At 38.0% G+C, this 21986-nt stretch overlaps 2 non-coding genes across 2 annotated transcripts; both read right to left on the bottom strand.

Annotated features, from left to right (window-relative positions):
- Positions 1–12998: 12998 nt before the first annotated feature.
- On the bottom strand, positions 12999–13071 carry trnav-cac (transfer RNA valine (anticodon CAC)). The gene has a single exon. It is a non-coding gene; the product is annotated as a tRNA-Val (tRNA).
- A 457-nt stretch (positions 13072–13528) lies between these two features.
- Positions 13529–13601, bottom strand: trnav-aac (transfer RNA valine (anticodon AAC)). Its single transcript has one exon. It is a non-coding gene; the product is annotated as a tRNA-Val (tRNA).
- Between the last annotated feature and the right edge of the window lie 8385 nt (positions 13602–21986).

Raw genomic sequence — 21986 nt, 5'->3', positions numbered from 1 at the left:
ATCATTGACATTGACCTGCACTTTAATATATTTTTTCCATGAATGAGTATTAAATTATTCCTAATAGTTCATTCTCTTAATTTCATAGCTTTTCTCTTGGTTGCGCTGCTTCCAGTAGTGTATATTTATTTTAGCGCTTTTATCCAATCATATTTCAGTCATCATGTGTTGCCAGGGTCAAATAAATCTGCCTTGGGGCCTTGAGAATCAATAGTGCATCGGGGCCATCTAGCAGGCATACAATAACGTCGGCATTTTCACGTCCTTTGATTGGATGGTCAGAGCGCGTACTAGTGCTGGCCGGTATACCGGTTCATACCGAAAACCGGTGTATATTTTTGTTATTATATTAATTTTGAATATACCGCCATACCGATTTATTTAATTACACAAAGTTCGGAACGAACATTACGCTGCGCCGCGCGACACTGTTTCAGACGGACCCTTTACAATGTTGCACTTCTAAGCACGTGCTCTGGTTTTACGTTACAGGGAAGATGGATGCTGCAGAACTATGGCGTTATTTTCCTATCAAATGTCGAGAGTGCATTATTGTAGCGCGAAAGTACATTAATATAATGCGCGAGCGCAAATCTCTCTGCTCGCGCTCGGAATAAAAATTTTTCAGGTTATACTGGGCGCATCTTCATCATAAGTGTGTGACAAAAACATCTTCATCATGAGTGTGTGACGGATACATCTTCATCATTCTATTATACAATATTCACTAATGACAGTAAAATAGACCATCCTCATTCAATTTACTGCAGTAATTCCTCTCACAACCAGTAGAAAATGCTTTGAACACCTGATTATGCATGAAAAAAAAAAAACCGTCATAAACCAGAAAACCGGCATAATTGTGAAAAAAAACGTGATATAAATTTTTGGTCAAAAAATTTAGCGCGTACTATCACTGGTAGTCAGCTAGCTAACCGCATCTGTAGCGAACTGCATAAACTAAATATTCCTGTAGATTTAATAGTTTTTCAACTCACAAATTAATGTTTCTTTCCCTCCTCGACCCAAAGCAGATTCAAACCTACTGGAAAAAAATCCCTTATTCAGCCTTATCCTGCTTAATGCAGAGTCACGTAACTCTATCCGATTTGTCAGGGTAAAAACAAAACTGACTGTAATATATACCATGACTCATTTTGAAGGCAAAAGTCCCGCTGATCTCATTGATTTTGTTCACATCGTAATGTTTTGCGGTGACGGTCCCTGCTTCTGTCAAGCAGACACTCTCAGCCCTTAAGCGAATTAAAACTTATGCCAGAAATATGACGGGACAGACTCTACTTTCAGCATTAGCCTCGATAGAAAAGACTTATTGTTGGAACTGAAACGCACAGATAATCTGTAAAACAGAGTAATTTAAGTATTTTTGAGGAAAGAAATTAGTTTTTTTTGTAGGAAATAATCAATAGTTTTGGTGAGTATAATGTTTTGTTTTTTTCGTCCTCCGTTTTTCCGTGGTTAATATGATTTTCTTCTTAATTCTTGTAAATTTAAGATCAAATGTTTTTTTCAAACATTCAATCTATTGTAACGTCTGACAAGAGACTATTATAACCCTTTAATGACAAGACAAGGGGGAGGCTCCGTTTCTGAACTTATAATCGGAACGCAAGAACTACCAAGCCGAACTCACTCGCTCGTTTCTCTCTATCCGGCCTTTTCCGAACTCACCGGATTAACCCAATAACTGCCGGTGCAAAATAAAAACAGCAATTTCACAACTATTATAGAGAGCAGTGGCGTCATGCCCATTCAAAGTGAGGGGGCACGTGCCCCCTCAGGTTTTTACTCCCTGGTAATTTTTTTTCATGACAACTCTATTCCTATTATGCTCCATAATTGCCAGAGCCTATAACGACTCAAATGTATTCTTCTGGATGTGTAATAAATCGGTCAGCATCAGCCCGCCCCTTTTCCTAATATGGTGTCTGTGTATATCAAATCTAGCACTCTAGAATCTTTGCTGTGTATGTTCAAGCAACTCACTCGTCTCGCACGTTGAGCTGGCAATGTTTTACAGATGGTCTTGAAGTGGTAAGGGGGCAAAGCAACAAATCGGCATTGAATTAGTTATCGGATGATATTAAAAGGTAGTGGGATTATTTGTGGTTGACCTGGAAATTTTAACTTGATCAAAAAGTTATGGATTTGATATTAGCTGCGAATTCAGAGCATTAACTTAAGTTGTGTCAGTGTAACGTTATCGATAGCTAGCCTAGTCTAAGCGTAAACTAGTTGGCAACGTTACTGCCTGCCATTCAAAGCCAATAAGGTTAAATGTACAAGTTACAAGCTTTTCTGTTAGCTCATAAATTACTCTTTACAAGTTCCTTATTTCAAATATAATAATGAGCAGTGTAACTACAGTATTTCAATGATTTTACTAAAGTAATGTTACATATTACATTTGATTTGATTACTTTTTTACATTTCTGTCAAATATTAACCATTTTCAAATAAACGGGGTAGTGTTAACCTTATTCAGCACTGAAATCTGTCAAACTTATTTCAAAGTCCTTCATCACATATTAATATTAAATAACTTAATTTCAGAGCACCACAAAGTAAGACCTCAGCACCTTTATGTACCTTTAATGTAAGATCGTTCTTAGGTCACATACCAATTTAAACTCGTAACATAGAAACTGCAGAAAATGGCAATGGCCTAAGTGTACAGTGTGTGTGTAAACATCCTTTTATGAAGTAGACTTCAAAAGCTTTTGAATTTGAGCTTACAGTTCTTTCATCAACCTGTCTTTTACTTAAACTTACAAAATAGTTACTTTAACTTAGACCTCAGATATAGGAGGGTTGCTGCTAGCTCCGTTAAGGTATTTCTGTCCCTCCCAAACTGCATTGAAATGGTATGTTTAGCAGCCAGAATTTAAAAACTTTTCAGGGGAGAAACCCCCTGACCCCTCCTAACCCCTCCTGCAACCTCTCAGATTGTGCCCCCCCAGAATTTTGGCTTGCATGACGCCCCTGATAGAGAGTCTGTGCGCTGCTACACTATTAAAAGTTATTCATTCTGGTAGGATACCACTGAAGGCCTAGGTGTGTAATGCACAGCCCGCCACTGCAGTAAACTATTCGGTCTAGTCAGGAACACGAGATAACGCATCTGCCACTACGTTATCAGTTCCCTTGATGTGTTTTACAGTTAAACTGTAAGGCTGTAAAAAGAGAATCCAACACATTGACCGCAGACTCAGGGACTGTAAAGAGTGTAAAAACGTCAGAGGGTTATGATCAGAATAAACTTCCACAGGTAATCCTCCCCCCACGTACACATTAAACTGCTGAAGAACCCAAATTAAAGATAATACTTATTTCTCTATTACAGAATAGTTATTTTGATAAGTATTAAACTTACTAGAAAATAAACTTACAGGATGGTCGACTCCAGTCTCACCAGTTTGTAATAGAACAGCCCCAGCACCAATCTGGCTTTCATACCTGTATTTTAAATAGCTTATCCAGCCTAGGGGCAGCTAGAACAGGAACAGTAGTTAATAACAGTTTAACATTTTCAAAAGCTTTCTGACAATTTACACTCCAAACAAAATTGACAGCATTCTTAAGCAGATCAGTAAGCGGAGAAACAAAAGTTGAAAGGTTTGGGCAAAAACCCAGATAATACCCCACCATACCCAAAAAACTCATCAGTTCTTTCTTTGTGATGGTGGAGGAAATTGTTGAATAGCCACAATTTTGGCTTGAGTAGGACGCACCTCACCTTGTCCAATTTCCTTACCCAAATATCTTACAGTACCCTTGGCAAACTCACACTTTGCCAAGTTAACTGTAAGACGTGCCTCAGCCAACGCATAAAAAACACATGAAGATGTACCAGATGTTGTTCCCATGTATCACTGAATACAATAACATCATCCAAATACACAGCACAACCTTCTAGGCTGAATACCACTTTATTCATCAATCTCTAGAAGGTTGCGGGTGCATTTCACAAACCGAAACTCATAACAGAGTACGAATATAACCCTGATGGTGTAATGAATGAAGTTATTTCTTGAGCTCTTAGAGTTAAAGGCACTTGCCAGTATCCCTTTAAAAGGTCCAGTTTGCTTACAAAGTTCGCAGAACCCACCTGATCCACACAATCCTCCATTCGAGGAAGTGGAAAAGCGTCAGGTTTAGTAATAGCGTTTAACGTGGTAATCAGTGCAAAATCTATAAGTAGAATCTGGCTTCATTACCAACAAACATGGTGAAGACCAACTGGAGCACGATAGGAACCCAGTAAAAACACTGACGAATAGGTGTTCATCTCGCACATCCACATCATGCTGGATCAGATGCGTACGGGTGGGCACATCTGCAAACAAACTAGGAAGTCAAACACCAACTCTGTCAATTCTGACCTTTGTTACTCCGAAAAATGCGAAAACAAAGCATCTAGATTCTGAAGGGTCTCTGAATTCTTTAATCGTGGAAGCAAAACACTAGCTTTGATGCCAGCCGAACTTAGCCTATGAAGTAGTTGTGCAGAAAACAGTGATGTCATCGTCCAGCTCTGGTCAGTTCTCATCCAATAGTGTCAGTGCAGTCAGAACAATAATATTGTTGAATATTAAGTTTCCCCAACTAAGCAAGCCAAGGGCGACAGTGGCAAGAAACCCAAACTCCATCAAGTGACAGAATGAAGAAGAAGAAGAAATAAAAACCTTGGGAGAAACCAGGCTCAGTCGGGGGGCCAGTTCTCCCTCTGGCCAGTAAGAGCATAATTTATGAAACAACTAAAATAAAAAGCAACTTTAATATATCTAGTTATTGTGACTAATTAATAATTACAATAAAAGGTCCCACTGTATAGTAGGTGTCTTTAACTACTATGTACTAACATTTAAATTACTAATTTAATGCAAAGCACTTATCATGTGCATACATTTTTACATTGTACTTATATTATAATTACCTGCATCTAATTACATCTGTTATTAGTTACTGTAATTACAGCTATAATTACACAGTTGACCTTTCCCTTCCCTTTTAAACCTACCCATACCACCAAACCTGACCCTAAACTTAAATGTCAGTACAAAGTTGTGTTGCAATTATACAGGGTCCGAAAATTCTGTCTACAGAATTTGTAAAGCAAATTTAGTCACTGTTTCATGACCTACCAAACATTGGAGTAAGTGATCTTTTCTGTATCAGCATATGCTCTGTGCAACCATGTGCTGATCATGAGCGGAGGGTGGAATGATTCCCTTTCAAAGCAACATCTCCCTCATCACTGGCTAAGTCCAGCCTGAGGCCTCCAGGTCTCCTGAGACGCTCCACACAACTTCAAAGACAAATTTCCCCTCATTTCTACACACAGAACTTTAGGAATTAATGAGAAACGGTTTTAAAGATGACAGAACTATAATGTAGCTTGAGCACTTCAAGAGTGACACAGATTTGCTTTATTCCACAACGTTTCACTCACAAAAACACTGAACATTCACTCAGGAAAATAACCATCTGATTGATACACATATTCATGAGGGTTTACAAGAGTTCATGTCAACTTTTCAACTTTTTACAGAGTTAGAAATCCCCCTGTACCCTCTGTGTTGTTTCCTGCCTGAAGTAAAACTACAAAGACTACACTCTCAAAGGAGGTTTGATTATTTAATGGGGAAAACCAGGAGGTGCGGTGCAGCGGGACCTTGAAGATGCATTGATGTGCAAAAAAAGAGAAAGAAGCTCAAGGTGCCTGGAAGAGCGGGAAAACAGCTGCGATCATTTTTGCAGTGAATTGATGAACACGGGTGAACTTTCATGTTTTTCAATAACTTTGAAACGAGGCCATTAGGTTAAATATACTCAGATGTCACTTATATATCAAGGTAGGTGCATTCAAACGCTTCCTTTGAGTGCTAAATTGAAAGATGATGGTTTCAGAGTGATACAAAGTGTCCAATGCCATTCAGTGGACCTACTGCAAAACACTCGAAGCAAACAGGCATCAAGTGTCTTATGCCTGCTACTACAGACTGTGCGATTTCTGCAATCCTGTAAGATCTAATAAAGGATCTCTAATAAACTTGGGTACGAGTCCGACAATCTATATAGACTGTACGATGATAACACCTATTGATTCATAGGCTACGACTCTAGTTAGTATAGAAGAATTCAACATCATCAGCATGCACTATTGGTAAACAAATAGAGCAAGATAAATCGCACTTTGGAAGGTTTTTATGTGCGCTGAAAAAAGACAAGGAAGTGAAAGAGGAAAATATGGACGTGGTCATGACTAGGGAAAAGTTTGTCTGTTTGCAAGATGGCTGATGTTGATCGAGCATTCATCGAGAGTCACTGCTCTGTATTTGCTCTGGAGAGCAGAACAGTGGTGTAGGGGTCATCGTCCTTGGGTCCTCCAGACCCTCCGGCGGTGTTCCCAGTTAGGTGAGTTTCACCATTTGCTCCAGAAGCTGCGCCTGGATGACGGCCGCTTTCAGCGGTACTTCAGTTTGATGACCTATTGTCCCGCATCGGAACGAGGATCACCCTCGCCCTCACCCACCTAATCTGTCATTTATTTTTGCCAGCCTCCAAAGTGATTAACCAGTCCTGTGATTTTTTCTCTCTCACACAATACTGTCCAGACACAAACTATGTTCTTGCACTAAAGTATGTTGGTTGTCTTTACATTAGAATAATAATGTTTCACATAATCTAGATTAGATATGGAATAAATAGCATTCAATCAAGTTTTTATGTGATAAAATATTTACTTTGTTCTGCATCAGGACCACACCAGGCATTTAGTCATATTACAAAATAATTTATTGAGGCCAAACATATAAAATAATTTATTGAGGCCAAACATATTAAATAACATTATAAACTGAAAACTCTGCATCATTTGTGCGAACTGGTACGAATTTGCATCCGCCGCGCTAAACGGCTCATTCGCGCCGCAGGACCTCCAGACTTTACATTGACTTAACATGGAAAGCACTCGCACCTGACGCGCTATTCGCGTTTGGTGTGGACGCAGCATTAGTGTGAAGAGAATTTTAATAATCTAAAGAACCTTTTTTCACTATAAAGAATTGTTTGTGGAATGGAAAGATTCTGTGGATTTTACTTCATGGAACCATTAGCCACTTTTCCACCATCAGGCTGAACGTTTACCAGTTAGGGCTGCACGTTTAATCGTATTTTAATCGCGATAACGATGTCTGCCTCTCTTGATTAATTTTAAATAATCGTGGCAATATTTGCCTACTCATTTATCCTGGAAACGCCTTTTTTTTTACATTTGCGTCAAGTTAACACTAGCGTTGATGTTTGTAGTTGCCAGATGTAAATAGCTTAAATCCCCCAAAAGAGCTTTCCTTTTGCATGTTCTGCCCGGTGTTTAACTTAATCTGTGCAATCTGGCAACTTACTCTCGCACACTCACTCTACACTGAGGGAAAAGCACTGATGATCTAAAAACAAACAAGCACTGGAGTTTCACGATCTCCATAGTGATATTCTGCTTACATGAAATTGTCATAAAGCCAGTCTGTTTCTTTACAAGCCACTTGTGCTGTTTGTCTGACTAAACCTGCCAATCAAACCTTCAGCGATTTATTTGGAAAAAAATCAAAACATGGATCTTCACCTTATTGTTTGGGATTATGTTTGCAGAATTAAATTAACCATAATTTGGAATTATTGCAAATAATGAGGAGTTTCACTGTTCTTTCTTTTGAAGTTTAAGGTTTTACCAGTTTTCATGATGTGAATCAGTTGAAAATGACAGCCACTGACAGTTTCCAGTGTCTTTCAACAAGTAGGCTATCATTCTTTGCAGTATGAATTTGCTGAGCGATCTGGCTCTGTAGTTTGTCTCATTTGCAACCAAATTGTCGCTTAGAAGATCTAATGTGAAGACACATCACAATCTAAACCAGGGGTTCTCAAACATTTTGGAGCCAGGGACCCCTTACGGGGGGGAAAATATTTCCAAGGACCCCCTCATATTTATAACAGTTACTGAGCCCCAAGTTAATGTGGGAGCGCTTAATGAAATGTTTTGACACAAATAGTCTTCACCCAGGGTCGTATGCAGGGTTTTCTAAATAGTGTACTGAGGTGCCAAAAGTGATCTTGCTAGGGGGTCCAGATCCCCCGCCACCCCGAGGAATTTTAGATTTTCTTGATCTACACATGCATTTTAAGGTGTTTTTAAGGCCAAAAAATGGGATAACTATAGCTTTAAAAGCATGTGAGTGGGCAGTGGAATAAATTTTTTGTCAAGTAGATGACAGTTTAAATTTTACAATGAATGATCCACATACAAAATGGAAATGCAGAATGTATAAGATTATTGTTCACATCACATCAAAACACAATCACATATTCCAAACAGGAATGGCCTAAAATGAGAAATGTTTCAAGGATTATTTTGCAAAGATGTTAAATTCCAATATTTGAACACATTCGAGGTACACAAATAGTAGGCCTATAGTACAGTAATAATGGCAAATTATGTTTAATAGGTGCTTGTGTTGTTAAATTGAGCTTATATCCACTGTAATTAGCTAAAAAAAATAATGTTAATTTCATCCTGGACACAGTATGCTTCTCTTGACCTGTAGCTGGGAGAGTGGGGAACAAAGTAATGCTTTTTGACTTTCTCAGTTTGTGTAAAATCACTTGGGGTTCAGAGTATTTATTTTTACCCACATTAATTTCACACGTGTCTAGATCTTGTTTAGCCTACATCTTATCTCACACTTTATGACCGAATAACTGAAGCGTCATGCGGAAATGCGCATTTTGACATTGACGAGCGCTGGTAGTCTGCTGAAACCGCTCAGATGAGAAGGTCAGTTTATCATCGCGATGTTTAATATCCTTGCAGCGCCAAATTAGAGTTTATATTAGGCAATTATTTCAAAACTTTCATTATATAATAGGCTACACATTAAAAAAATTACAGAGGTCCAGACCTGCACGTATCAGCATCTTCACATGTGGAGAAATGAGATTGGAACAACAGCAAGTCGACGGTATAATGATTGACCGTCACTGCCTTCATAGTGCACAACAGACAAATTAAATTAAGCAGAACTTTTTATAAGTTCGGTGAGTATTTTATTTTGATAATGAATAGGTTTTGATGTAAAATTAGCAGTGCTAGAATTGACATAGCCTATTGTGCGCGCACGCGAGACGCCGGCGCGAACACTTGGATTGTTTCCTATCCAGTGGAAACAAAGGAATACTCTTATTTATGGTCATACAGATAAGAGTACATCATTCAAAACGGCAAAATGTCAATTTTTTATTTGTGTGTACATTAAAAATGACTACAAAATGTCATGCCTTTTAAAAATAAAAAAAACAACAGGATGCCGGTTCTGCCGTCTCTGTCTCCTTCTGGCGCGCGTGCCCAAAAAACGACCAAAACACTTGAGCCTGGTACGGAACCGTGCTGGTAGAATCTGTAAAGTGACGTCGCCACTCAGGATTGGTCACTTGTCTGTTGCCTGGCTAGTTACTCTGAAGCTGGTTAAGCACACTATTTGAGTGAAGTAAACATAGCAATAATAAAATTGAAAGCAAAAGCTGATCATTCTCCATAACTCGGTTGCTATTTACATCTCATATAATCAGTAAACCGTTGCATTACCAAGACAACGACTGACTCGTTTGTATTACATACCACAGTGGAAAATGAAACGGTAACGATAACAGCTGGCCGGGATCGGCACGCAATGGAACGGTTACGCAATGAGAACCATTCGTCCCGACGGTGGAAAAGCGGCTATTGATTCCAATAAAAAGCCTTTTCTTTTTTTCAAGTTTTTCTCAGTCGCTTTGGAACATTTCTTAGATCACTACTGAAATTCTCAAAACTACTTGTTCAACCCCCACATCCAAATCATCTAGTCAAGTATATTTTCTATACATTTCTATTAGACTTTTTTTTCTGTAAATATGTCCTGAATTGATGAATTGCGCAGGTGAATCTTGAATTTCATTAATGAAGGGAAATGTAAAGGGCTAGATAGACCAATGATCAACCAGTTCTCCAAAATAGCTCAGAGATGCATGTCATAAATCTTCAATTGGAAAGCATAGAAAGAGCACAACACAAAGTTACAATTTCTTATCATGGAAGAACAACAAGGAAACAAACAGGGTCAACAGCCGGGAAGTAGAGGGGTAAGGATGTGTGGTGGAAGGGTAGGGAGGCAAAACAGAGGAAGAGGTAGAAAAGGCAAAGGATGTAGGTACGTTTCCATAAGGGCCACTATTGTGGAGTCGGACCATGTTCTCAATCATGAGTCATGACTTTACAATGGCTGAGGCGGGTGGAAAGGTGCAGCCGAATGTAGGGAGAACAACTGGTTCCTCAGTCATTCAAGCATTTCGTAGACAGAACAGCTGTGTATTTCAACAATGTGCACTGTAATACTGCATAATTACTGTAATGCTTCATATTACAGTAGCATTTTTACAGTAGCATATTACACTTGCATTTTTACAGTATATAGTAAATATACTTTATACAGATACATACTATACCTATACCACACAAACACATATAGCCGTATATATAGTTTATAGTCTTGATTTTTTTCTTTTATATATGACACAATGACATTGTAAAGTAATTTGTTAACAGACCAACACTAATCCTGTCCCGTCTCTTGCAAATTGTAATCAATATACCATAAACAGTAATGTGTCAATTTTTACTGTTAAAATGTATATATGCCATACAGAAAAAGTGCAGACTTGTGAATTTTCATTGGCATCAAAATCGTAGCCATAGTTTACATCTGAAAATACTGACAAGAGTACACTGTTATATTGACAAAATGGCTAAACATTTTGATTATCTTGTTTGGGAATAATGACACAAGGACTCATCATTTTGCAATGATGTAAATACTTACTTCTGAGAGATGAACTAAGAATTTAGCAATTTACAGGTAGTCCATAGTGTGGTGCTGTTTGTACGAATTGTTTCGTAAATGCACTTACTGGTTTGCAAATGCTAAAAACGATTCGAGAAACGTGACTGAGAAAAATATAAGAGTAAAACTTTTTCTGATGAAACAAACATTTGTTTTAGAACGAACGAGATAGATAAATAGATAGATAGATAGATACCATTATAGCGACATGACAAAAATGAAAGAAAAAAAGGTGCTGCTCTAGAAACTAGTATATCAATACAGCTGCTTGATTCATGAGGGCCAATTTCAGAGGAGGGATGTTTAAGATACAAACAGCCATGGATTTCATGGGAAATCTTTATTTGTGCATGTCTTTCCATAAACGAGTGCTTCTCTTATCCTTTAATTCCTTCCCAAGAAAGAGCGAGGGCTTTATTGACAGTGTGCTAGCAGTGTTTCTGTGTTTATAGGGTTGTGGATAGGATAACAGAAAGCCTCCATCTTATAACATTAATCTGATTATAACTGGATTGGACTCTTGTTGCGGTAATATAATGTCTACAGTAATGTGTTATGAAGCTGCGGTGTGTGTGGTTTAGCAATTTGCCCCTCTTACAGTGTTTATAATAGCTTAACTAGAATAAGTGTGCAAATAAGTACTTTTTCAAATGTTCAAAGGTTTAATATACATTAAAGAAATACTGAAAAAAATATTTGAGTGCAAGTCAACTGAAAATATACTTAAAGATGCATTAAAGATGAATTATATGTCTACTGCGCAAAAGTTGGGGACCAATAAGATTTTTGGTTTTTGAAAGAAGTCTCTTTATTTAAAAATATTAGAATTTAAAAGAACTGTTTTCTGTAATTTAATGTGTTGCAAAGCTGAATTTCCAGCATCATTACTCTAGTCTTCAGTGTCACATGATACTTCAGTAATCATTCTAACATGCTGATTTTTCAGGCTGCCCCTTAATAGTCTACGAGAATAGGCTTAGTCGACTAAATTTTGATTAGTTGATTACCGGTAGTCGCAGAAAAAAAGAACATCACACAGTTACAGATTGTGCATGACTGGACCATGCAGGCAATATGACGGGCAGAAAATCCTAAGTGTTGGAACATTTCAAGAAGGTAAAGAAAGAGGATGCACGACCTCAAGCATGACTTATCATTAAATGTATCGCTTATGGACAAATTTAATGTCAAAACATCTAAGCATTGCCTCATTTTCCATGTGGCATCCTTGCCCTCAAATTCATTACATGAAAATGTGTTGATGTATCAAACCGTCACTGCTTGTCCCCTAATGATATATATTATGTTTTGCTGGCATACTGAGTTGCTCTGCTCCATCGGTGCAAATAAACAGGCTTCAGCCTCCATGGCAGTGAACCAGCGAATCCGCCCCAGCTACCGTCAGGACGGCCCATTTTACCATCCACTGATCAAAGCAGCTCGAAACGGCCAGAAACTACGGAAGGCAAAGAAGACTATTGCAGCAACCACAGATGCTGGTTTCCTCATTCTGCAAACTCCAAGAAGAGGAAAAAGCAAATGGAGATGGACAGAATTTGACTGGGGCTGACGGGTCATCCAGTCTTACGAGTCTTACTAGAGCTTCTAAAGGGCATGGGAAGAGAAAGAAGAACGATCAAAGGGAATAGGGAGAAAAAACCTTTGGCAAATGCAATGGAAAGAAAGAGAGAGATTTTAAAACAGGAGTGCAGGGATAATAATGAGCTAGATAGCAGTGAGAGCGCGAGACAGAGGTTATAGGAAGGTCAAGTCCACTATGTATTCAAGAATAACCATTATGTCTTAGAAAGATCAACACGGTGTACGAATCAGGCTGCTGATGAGTGCAGGACTGTACAAAATTACTGATTCTATTGCGCCATCTTGTGGAGGGTTAACAATCATTCTAAACCCCAAAAAGTCCTTTAAATTAGTCTACAGAACTGTGAAAATCAAAATGTTTTCTTCAAGACTGTAGTATGAATAGTTGAGAGAAGACAGAGCAATTCAGAGTTGTAAAATAAACTTCTAGTTTCAAAACATTGTTTCCGCCCGGTTTCGAACCGGGGACCTTTCGCGTGTGAGGCGAACGTGATAACCACTACACTACGGAAACTTACATACTCTTCATTTCTGAATAGATGGTCAAATTGTTTTAATCTGATATACACATTTGTATTTGAATTAATGACTTTTTAATTTATTTTTTATTAATGTCTTTTTTTTTCTATTAGTAAAAAATCATTTTTGAGGCCATTCATCTGCAGCTTACAACTAATAGGAGTCCTCAGCACTTTTCACCATGGATGATTTTGTTCCCATCAGTTCTCAAAAGGTTTTCTTCTGTTGAAAAAGATAAAAAATGCCCATGTTATTGTCTCCGATTTGCTAAAACAACATTCAGCAATACTTCTTTACTCATCGTCTTTACACTGATACAAACACAGTTTAATAGGCTGTTTGATAGATAAATAAAATAAAAAACAGTTTTTTTTAACATTGTAGAATTAGTAACCAACCTTGTGTAGGTAGGTCTGTAACAAAAATCTGATAAATGTAATAACAACAATAATTGTTTCCGCCCGGTTTCGAACCGGGGACCTTTCGCGTGTTAGGCGAACGTGATAACCACTACACTACGGAAACTTACATGTCTAATGTCTGCCAACATGCCAAGAAAAAATATAGGGTGGCTGTCTCATATATCAGTAATTTTACATGTGGCAGCAGCATTTAGCACAGTGTTTTACTGATTTTTTTATAAGTATATATATAAAAAAAATATATAAAATATTTTAGAGCTTGGCATAACCAGACAGATAAAAAACAATACTAAATATTTTGATTGTTTGATGTTTTAGCTTATTTTAAAGTTAGTTTTGTCTTATTTTAAATAATTGAAAGTCATCTTAAGGCTCCCTTGGAAGTTTGTTGAGCACCCCCTAGTGGGCTCCGGCCCCCTGGTTGAGAACCACTGCTATAGAGCGCGCAAATAAATGCAACAAAAAAAAAACTGCTCCAACCACTGACCGACTCTTTTAAAGTAACTATTTACAATACCTTTCACAATACTTGCACAACGCCGAACTGCTGTACTTCAGCAATGTCAAGACAAGTCATTTCACAACCGGACATTGAAACGCCTCTCTGAGGCATGAAAGTGTATTTCTTTGAATGGGAAAACATCAAATTCTCCAAAACTGTTCGCAAAGCTATATGGCAGTGAAGCAATGTTGAATGTAGTATTGGTGCGTTCAAGTCCTCATGGGAAGTTCATACTTACGAGGAGGGAAGTCATGTTTATGTCCGTTTAAGTCACTTTCGTCAGAGTAAGATGGCGGTGTACTTTCACTTAATTAATTACAGTTTTAAATAGGGCTGTGCAAAAATTTCGATACAGCTAACTATCGCGATATTTTTTTTCACGATAGTGTATCGATATTTCAACCTCTAGTATCGATATTTTAAAAAAAAATTTACACTCGGTCTCTCTCGCGCAGACACTGGTCGCTCTCTCGCGCAGACACTGGTCTCTCTCGCGCGCAGATACTGGTCTCTCTCGCGCGCAGACACTGGTCTCTCTCGCGCGCAGACACTGGTCTCTCTCGCGCGCAGACACTGGTCTCTCTCGCGCGCAGACACCGGTATCCGTGACGCGTCCAGTTGTCTCACATATACGGCCAATGTCTCAGAAGTTAGCGGGAGTGAGAAAATGGCGGAAATTTTAAAAACGCCTGCAGCTTTCAGAGCCGGCGTGTGGAAGCACTTTGGTTTTAAAAGTAAGTAGGGCAGTAGAACTAGATAAAAACTTCTGATGGGCCTAAAGTTACTCAGGACCTGTAAAGTCACTCACATTGGATACTTAAAATGTAATAATTTTTGAGTTCATGTACATTTACTTAATGCACTTTTTTTTTTTTTACAAGTTACAACATACTATTTTAGTTTTATAAATTTTGTTTACTTGGTGCACTTTATTTTTATATAATTTTTGTGGCATTTACGTTTTTAGTTTTTAGTGATATGCACTTCATACATATCAGTGTGTTCACTGTTGTGACTGTACAATGCATATACCTTTGCGAATAAATTGGAATATACGGTTTTTTTTTGTCTGCTGAGTTATCAATATAATGTGATGCACATACCTGAAAACCCCAGGTGGAGCTCTTTTTTTTTTTACATTTTGGATTTAAAAAAAAATGCAATATGTATCGTATTGTATCGTATCGTGATATATCGTATCATGACCCATGTATCGTGATATGTATCGTATCGTGAGGCCCTTGCCAATACCCAGCCCTAGTTTTAAACTCTAAACTAATTAAAGTTTCTTAAACTCTAGTTCTAGAAAATGAAGAACAAAGAAATATGCATCAGGTGTGCTTTGGTTTTTTATGTTTTTAATTAATTTAGGCATAAGAAAAAAATTTGTTTGGTTCCGGTTTCCGACCGACCCTGTCAATTTATGTGCGACCCAAATTTATTTTATGAGCTTGGGGAAGAAATAATACAAATTAAATAAATACACAAATAAAAAACTTTGAGGCGAACTATAATTTATGTTTTTGTACAGCACCGTATTTGTATAGCCTGTTGTCTTCCAGCAATGCAAACAAACGAGGCAGCCACGGGCGTTCACACATTGTTGTTGTCATGTAGATGCATTGCTGCGCTTGTGACAGGGCGCATGAACTGAACGAGCAGAGATAGAGAGAGAGCCCCGGTCGCGCGCGCGCGCTCTCTCTGCGGAGCCAGGCGAAAGTATAGGCTTCACCGTCTCAAAACTAAGCACTGTCTTGCTCTCTCTCCCTCGCACATATTAATCAAAACAAAATCGACACGATGGCAAGGTCGGAAGACTAAAGTTTCATGTGGAGAATTCGGAGATTTCTTTTTTCCTGAATTACCACTGGGTGGGAATTGTGCTAAAATACGTTGCCTTATCTTCTCTGAAAAGCGTTCCACACATTCAGCTGACATTAACCACACTTTAAATAAATGAAAAAACTATCCAGTGATGAAATGTTTTCTGTGATGACACAAATCTTGTGGGATGTCCTAACCGCCGGGATAATCACACAACGCGCACACGTCCGATAATGACACGTCCAATTCATGAACTAATGACTAATTTGAACCGATTCGTTTTAATGAATGGTTAAAACAACTGATCTTTCCAACACTGTACTCCCGAGACGCCTGACGTCCCGTTTGCCCCCGCGCACACATTTAAAATCAGCGTGTGTGTAACATGCTGGGACACACAAGGTGGTAGAGTACATGTACAGGTAGGCTATATTATGAAAAAATAGAGTAGCTTTTCCATTGCATAATGTAAATAAAGAAAATAAAAAGTCCCTACCGACCCATGACCTCAACTGACAACCGATTTTTTTTATGCCTTATGAAGCGACTGCAAACTTTACCATTACATATTACATTGTTGTATTATAATGCCATCATATTCTGTGCAGGCCATTAGCTTCGCTGTAAATAGAAAAGTCTAGCAATATCACTGCCAAATACCTTTAAAGGGTAACTAAACCCCTGGTCAAAGCCTGACTCCACCCACTTGCAATATTTGAAAAAAGCTGGAAAAGTGTCTTAACTGCCGCATCGCGATCGGCATCCGATTATTCTTATAGGGACGTCCCGCGTGACGTCACGCCATTTGGAGCAGCCATTTTGACGGAATAGAAAATGCTATACCGCCGGTGATAATACAGCTCGTCACAAAATATTTCTATCATGCCCGAGCGATGCTGTACAATTGGATGCGATCAGATACGTGATCATACAAAAGGAATATCTTTATACCGTATCCCAAAAGAAACAAAACGGAGAAACAAGTGGTTGGCGGCAATAAACAGGCAAAACGCTGATGGCGGTGTTACTGTTTGGCTTCCAACTCAACACAGCTTTGCACTCTTCATTTTGGATCAGGTAAGTTGTCCCCTCGAAGGCTAATGAATGATTTCTCGGAGTTCGGGATCAAATGTTATAAATCCACTGTTGCCATAGAAATCCGCAACGTGTGTGTGCACACTACCATTCAGCATAACATAACAGGGCTCTCAAGTGTCACGCATTGAGCGTGACAGACCCGCAGTGACAGACCCGCAGTGACAGCTGCTGTCAAACTAGCTAAAATGGAGTGACGCAAGTAGCTTTGCAACAGAGCGGTCATTTGAAGTCGAGAACTTTTCTCCCCCACCTTCACCTGAAGTGGAGGAGGGTGAATTGTCTGTGGACACCAGCTCAAACTGCGGTCTTAACTCCCGCATCGCGATCGGCATCCGATTATTCTTATATTCAATAATTTTGAGGTAATTTTTTCCAGGATTATTATTACTATTACGTTCATTATATTTTGCTGCTATGTGAAAAAAATAATCAGAAAATCACGCAGGCGCGTTTGTCGACAGCAGAGGATTAATTAACTTTAGCCTAATAAGAAGAAACATAAATTGTGATTAAAAATATATGCTCACTCACATCATGACGCCGCTGCTGTGGTGGAGTTCATGCAGGAACAGCAGCGTTTGGCAGCGCGAGCTGTGTGGAGAAGCCCATTTCCACCTCCATTGCATTGGAGAAGCAATCCCACGTAAAATGCAGGTTGCACACTGGAGCGATAGGCGAGATTAACTACCTAGGCTACACAAAATAATCTAAATAACTATATAAATGCTATGCTAACTATATGCTAATATATATATATATCCGTTTTCAATACTCCTAATTCCAACTCCTGACTCGCTACAGTAGTTTTGACAGAAACAGATGCTTCTATACCAGGGGCTGCCAAGGGCGTGGTGAGCTCGCACCAAGGGCTTGACAGTGACATCAGAGAGTATTCTACGTCAGAGAGTACCCCTACTGCAGGAGCTTTCCGTTTAACCTGAAGAGGGCAGCACTCAGACGTTTTTACACCATATATTTGAAAATTAAAACACTTTATACCCAAATGTCAAAAAATTTACTCGAATCAATGAACAGCATTTATGAAGCTCCATTCTTACAGATAAGTAACTAAAAAAAGTTGTTTTAGTTTTTAGTTACTCTTTAAGTATTGTGGTATTCCGCCATGTTTCTCAGTGACACGCCCCCAAGTCGTAAAGATCGGGGCTTCGAGAAAATCCTGACTGAGCTTCCCACTCGTATTGACATTGCGGTGGCGTTCATGTTCGATCAAATCGTAAATACGATCTTTACGAGATGACTTGACCGCGCCATGTTCTAATTACACTCATACTGCACACATTCATACTAAATAGTAGGCTACATACTCGTGGCATAATTCAAAATAAGTACGTTATCTACATTCTTACTAAGTAACGTTACTTCAGAAAATTTAATTCAGAAATGTAAAAAAAAAAGATTTTCACATTTAAGCATTTTAAATAAACATGTCCGTGAAATCAAACACTTAATTGAAACAATACTTAAAATAATCAGATGATTGTGTCAAAAAAACTTCCCAGGTATTTCGAAATGATATCAAATGATAAGATAACCCGCGAAGCGCCGCGCGGGCTTGTCGACAACTGTTCAGATCACACAGACACACACAGCACAAACCAACTGAACTCGATCTCAAATTTAAGTTACTAATTATGGAATGTGGTTTTCAATCCTTCATACGCGAACTTTGTATGAACCATAGGGTATATGAACATAATTTAGCACTCAAAACAGGGCTGGCAAATGCAATGCTGTGAATGCAACGTTAGCCTCTTGGATTTTTACGGTTTAATGTAATTCGACGCACAATCGACAGTTTATTCGATACAAAAAACGTTTATCATGCAATTGAATACGTATATTTAGTGTGGGTTATATTATCTTTTACCTTGTGTAATTTTGTGAGGGTGAGGTTAAATACGACCCGTCCATCTTGGCATCGGTGTGTGTCGTTCGTAAATGAGGGACACTTTTTAAGTGAAGGATTCGTTCTGCGCTGACGCAGATCTTTCGTTTACTTAAGCTAGTTATGTTTAATTTTTAAGTGACGGATTTGAAGAATAAAAATACAATGCAAAAAATATATATAATACTAATGTTATAAAAAATATATTATATATAGGCTACATACTCGTAGCCTATATATATATGTAGTACATACTCGTACTACATATATATATATATATATATATATATATATATATATATATATATATATATATATATATATATAATTAAACCTATTAAAAAGGCCATTAAAATTTAATTTATTCAAAACAGCTTATTTGTCTTTTTTGAACCTTTAGACAAATATTTGATACATACAAATATTAATAAAAGTTTGCATAATATGTGTTTTATATCCCTCTACTGCACGCATTATTATGCAATCATGGAAAAATTTTTTACAGTGTTTTTTTATATATAAAATAGACTCAAATTAACATTTCTTTTTTTTTCTTTTTTTTTTGGGGGGGGGGGTACTTTTGGGTGCGTTGCCATATGGCAACATTGTGCGACAATGGAACAGCCTGATGCGTTTTCTCCCAAAATGACATGAAATTCATAGATGATTACAGACCTGTCTTTTAGAAATGAAATTGTTTTTATTATTTAAAATGTTTTCAAGAGCTTTGTGTACAAAATATGAAACTAATTTTCAAAGTATTATTTCAACAACATTTACAAAACATCTGACGCAAACTCATAAGAACTGTTCAAGTGAAACTACTCAATGTGAAACGATTATTTCAACAACATTTACAAAACATCTGACGCAAACTCATAAGAACTGTTCAAGTGAAACTACTCGATGTGAAACGCCTTAAAGCAGTTGTTCTCTCTGTTAAAGGTGGGGTATGTGATTTTCTTTTTTGACCATTTTTTCAAAATCACTTGAAATCCTATTCCTAACCCACTTACAGCCACTGAGTTAGAAGCACTGACATGAAAATTAAAAAAATTAATCATCTGTGGAACGGGCAGGACTCGAAAAACTCGAAAAAACTCGAAAAACAGCCAATCATTTCCAAGACCACCTAGAATCATTGGACAGTAAGTGCGTCAATCAAACGGTCGTACCATACCCCCCTCCCCCATGCCCCTCTTCGAGTGGGTGGAGTCAGGGCCAGCGTTGGAGGAAAGAAGGTAGGACCTTTTGAGTTGTGTATTTTCAAAATCTGCCGGCCGTTTTGCAAATCACATACCCCACCTTTTAAGCAGAGGTGCACCTTGCACTTAGAGCAAACCCCTCTGACGATGCCCTTGCAGCCAGGATTCTTGCACCTTCCTTTTGGTGCACTCATCTCTGGCCAGTGATCAAAGCGGTCAAGACGGATATATATTTTACTTTTATACTTTACTTTTACTTTACTTTATAAATATATAAAAATATATATATAAATATATGAGTAGAATACAACCATCCAACTATATCAGTGCATCCATACATTGTCATTCATACAAAGCTACTCTGCATTAGAATGGGCAAAATATTGTTCCATTACCGCACAATGTTGCCATATGGCAACACACCTATTTTATTAAATAAAAAGGTAATAAGTATCAAAACAATGTGACAATGATTGAAATAAGATTAGAACTTACCCCAGATGCTTGATGTATTTTTTTATTCCGAAGAAATATGAAAAAAATGAGGAAAATCTTCACATATACACAAGCACTTTTTCAGCAGCTGGAGTCATCAAAAGTGTGTGAAAAGAATGACGTTGCAAGGGTGTGTGTAATGTCGTGATGTCATCAAAGCATATCATTGGTTACCACCAGGTTCTACCATGAATTTAAGATTAATCAGAGCTCATATTTATTTTCAAATTTCAAGAAATGTCCAAAGAAAGGGTATGTTGCCATATGGCAACACCGTGCAGTAGAGGGATATTATTTCACAATTTGATACCACACGTTTTCATGGCTCATGTAGCCTATGACAGGAGAATATGGAGTGCATACTTTAAAAAAAATTACTGGTCTGCTTCTTGAGACAAAACAATGGTTAAGAGTTAAAACAGCTCAAACCTGCATTTTAGTCTGTGACTAGTGTAAGCCTCATTTGTGAAACTGGGGAAATGTATTATATTAAAATGTTTATGATCAAAGCGCTGTAGTTTTTATTGTGGGGGCAAAATATATAGCTAATGTAATGCAATTCAATGATGAGAGAGAGAGAGAGAGAGAGAGAGATAGAGAGAGAGAGAGAGAGAGAAATAAAGTAAACCTAAGTTGCTTCATTCCAGTTAATATGCATTTTGAAATATTACTAACAATATAAAAGTTATTCTTACGTTTACTTTTTAAAATAATTAAAGATTTCATAGTAAAACACAAACATGTACCACAAATTGAAAGTGTACGTATTTAGAATTGTACTAAAAGCCCTTTTACTAAAAAGTGTATCAATCAGATTTCAGAAGGCATGAAGAAGATTGTGTGCAAACAACTTTTTCAACAAAGTGTTGATCATGTTGATAATTTAGATATTGTAGTTTTCATAGGGTTAACCTGGTCTTTTCAACAGGGTACTGGCATCCTAGTTTTCATTTCAACTGTCTGTCAGTCTCCATCATCCTCCAGCCCTTGGGGAAGTCTCTTGATTGCAGCGAGGAAGTTTGATAGGGTGCGTCTGTTCCTGGTGGCTTAATGAAGGTGGTATTATGGTGTCACTCACCCAAGTTCCATGTCTGATTGAAACAGTATTTATTAAATCTCCCCACAGAAGGAAGCATGTTAATATGTGATCTGACTGAAGAGACACTTTCACACTTGCCATCTGTATCATAGTCTCCGTTTCTCACCATCACCTGGCAATAAATCAGCCCCAATTCTAACCGTAGAGCTTGCGTTACAATAAAATTCAACAATTTTAATTTGTGAGCATCCTTAAAGTGGTTCTTATTTGGTGGGTCCCAACCATAGACTGTAAACCCCAACCCTAGTCTGTACTGATGGGGGTCCCAGATAGCCAGGAATAATAATAAAAAATGCAAAAAAATAATAGAATGCAACTACATAATATATAGGGGGGGGGGGGGGGGGGTGTCGTATATA

This window comes from Siphateles boraxobius, unplaced genomic scaffold (assembly GCF_051911475.1).
Source record: "Siphateles boraxobius isolate OS27281-9 unplaced genomic scaffold, OSU_SipBor_1 37, whole genome shotgun sequence".
Taxonomy (NCBI): Eukaryota; Metazoa; Chordata; class Actinopteri; order Cypriniformes; family Leuciscidae; genus Siphateles; species Siphateles boraxobius.
Note: the sequence above shows the minus strand (reverse complement) of the source record. Positions and strands in the feature narration are given on the sequence as shown.